The sequence below is a fragment of the Rousettus aegyptiacus genome, unplaced genomic scaffold, assembly GCF_014176215.1.
Source record: "Rousettus aegyptiacus isolate mRouAeg1 unplaced genomic scaffold, mRouAeg1.p scaffold_m13_p_5, whole genome shotgun sequence".
Lineage (NCBI taxonomy): Eukaryota > Metazoa > Chordata > Mammalia > Chiroptera > Pteropodidae > Rousettus > Rousettus aegyptiacus.
The window spans coordinates 89,737,675-89,740,308 of NW_023416308.1; positions in this window are offsets into that span (position 1 = coordinate 89,737,675).

Below are 2,634 nucleotides of genomic sequence, written 5' to 3' on the forward strand. Positions count from 1 at the left end.
GAGGGCACTGCTTCAACCCTTTTCCCATTTTATAGAGGAACAGCTGAGTCTCAGAGCACGTCTGGTCTATAGTAGAACCAAGCCTAGAACCAGATCCCAGTAAATGCAGCCCACCTGGAACTGTCACTCAAAGCAGTCACTAAACTGTTGAGGGGTAGTATTTCGAGTGGGAAGGAAAAGAGGAGACACTTTAAAATCCTAGAGGGGATTTTAGGGAATTCACTTAAAGACTTTTTGGCAAGAGCCCATGAAACACCTGTGGAGACAGAATGACTTGTCTCTATGCTTACCTAAGAAAATCTTGAAATGCATATGACAAAATGCACAGGAATTAAGAGAACTTCCTGTCATATCACAGAAGACTCCCTAGTGGGGTTTATTTTCAATAGTCCTTGAACGGTTGTATAATTTGAACAGAGCTAATGGTACTTGGATGTCTGTCAAGTGGGTATAGTCCTGACTTCAGGCTGTCACATACCAGATGGCTACTGTGAGTCAGGCAAACACTAGCACAAGATTTTCATGCTTGGCGATGTTATTTTTAAGCTATCCTTATCGATTGCTTAGGCTGTGTCTGCTTATGCTATTTTACTGGAGGAATAAAGAGAAGAATGATCATCTATGTTTCAGACCTACACTCACTACCCTGAACCTGACCTTCACAATTTCCTTGCACTGAGAGCCTTCTACTTTCCTGGTAAGGGTCTCCTTGACAGAGTCCCCATGAGTTCTTGTTGGGGACTCATCTTCTTTAGTCATCTGCTTTAAGCATTCATTAAGTGCTTAAAGTCCCATCCATTACGTCATTTGATCCTTACACTGTCCTTAGTGGGTAGATGTGCAGGGAGTAAGCCCATTTTATACACGAGGAAACTGAGGGTTCAAGGTACGGATGGCAAACAGCCTTTGATTCACATTGACTTCTTGGAACACTGTTTTGAGGATTCTGAGGTCAAGTCCAGGGGTTCAGCAAAAACTAGTGCTATTCTCAGTAAGCAATATCTACCCTGAGCACAGAAACAGAGTGATGGCACCTGCGCTGGAGAGTTACGGGACTCAGGTTTCCTGATTCCCAGCTCAGGGTTTTTTCCTACCGCATGTTGCTCATAGAGGTCTCGTGAGAAGAAGTGCAGGTATACAGATACAGGTAGGAAATGCTCAGTGTGGTAGGCAGCAAATAGCCCTCCAAAAAATATCCATACCTCTATCACTGGATTCTGTGACTGTCACCTTATATGGCAAAAGGGTGTGTGCAGGGGGTTGGGGTGGGATGGGGGGTGTCTTTACAGATGTGATTAAGTTAATGATCTTGAGATGGGGAGAGTATTCTGGATTATGTGACTGGGCCCTAAAGACTTTCATATGTACACTTATAAGAGGGAGGTAGAAAGAGACTTCATATACACAGAGGAGAAGGCGATGTTAAGATAGAGCAGAGAGAGATTTGGAAATGGGTCCACAAGTCAAGGAATGCTGACAGTCACCAGACGTTAGGTGCAGGAAGGAATGGATTCTTCTCAAGAGCCTCTGGAGGGCCTGCGGCCCTGCCAACACCTTGATACTGGTTTTCAATCCAGTGATACTTGTTTTGCATTTCTGTCCTCCATAAATGGGAGAATAAATTTCTGTTGTTTTAAGCCACCACGTTTGCGGTAATCTGTTATAGTAGCCACAGGAAGCTAATACACTAAGTATTAATTTTCCCTCTCTTCACAATCTTTCTGAGCTCTGGAAAATACACATGAACATGTATCATATAACAAGTACTATGTATTCCCACACATGGATTTCACTGCCAATAGGAAAGATCTCCATTATGAGTAGATTGTTTAAAGCAGAATCTAATGCCTATTAAGACAACACTTAGATGTTTACTATGCAAGAATGTTTACATAATTAACAATTAAGAATTAATCAGTCTACTCCGTTTCCTACAAGAACAGTTATTTGTCTGATGTTTTCTTTAGTCTATCTTCAGTAGCCCATGGATGAGATAATATAGCATTTTGAACAAATGTGAGCCTTCCATTCTAAGGGAAAAATTTACCTCTATATTCTGGGAGTGTTTTTTGTTTGTTTTGAAGGTGTTAGGGCTGCAGTTTTTCTCCCTTTGGGAAGAAGCTGATAAAGAAGCAAAAGTTCAGCCTGCTATAAAATTAATATTTAGGCAGAATTAGTAACCAAGGCCAGCAAACGAGAAGCAATAAATCATGTCATCTCAGCGCATTGCCCATGAAGCCCAAATTAGGAAAAAAAAATCCATTATAAGAAATGAAATTCTTCATAATGAAATCTTATTCATGATGTGCATTGGGGAAGTTATGAAATATGATTTGGGAGATGTTTAGAATGTTAAAATCTGAGGATTCAGAAGATGGCTGTCATTGATAATCATAATATAAATATTAAATCGAGTCACTGTGCCACTTTTAAAAAAAAATATTCTACACACACCACACTCAGGAGAAAACATCACTGTCAAAAGAGCCTCAGTGAGGATTCCTGGTGGCTGTCCAGCAGTTCTGGGAGCTCTGCTTGGGCCTCTCCCCATTCCATTTCACAGACGAGGAACCTGAGGCTTAGAGAACCTAAGTTCAGTGGTCTATAGGGAGTTAATGTGTGGTAGAAACCTTA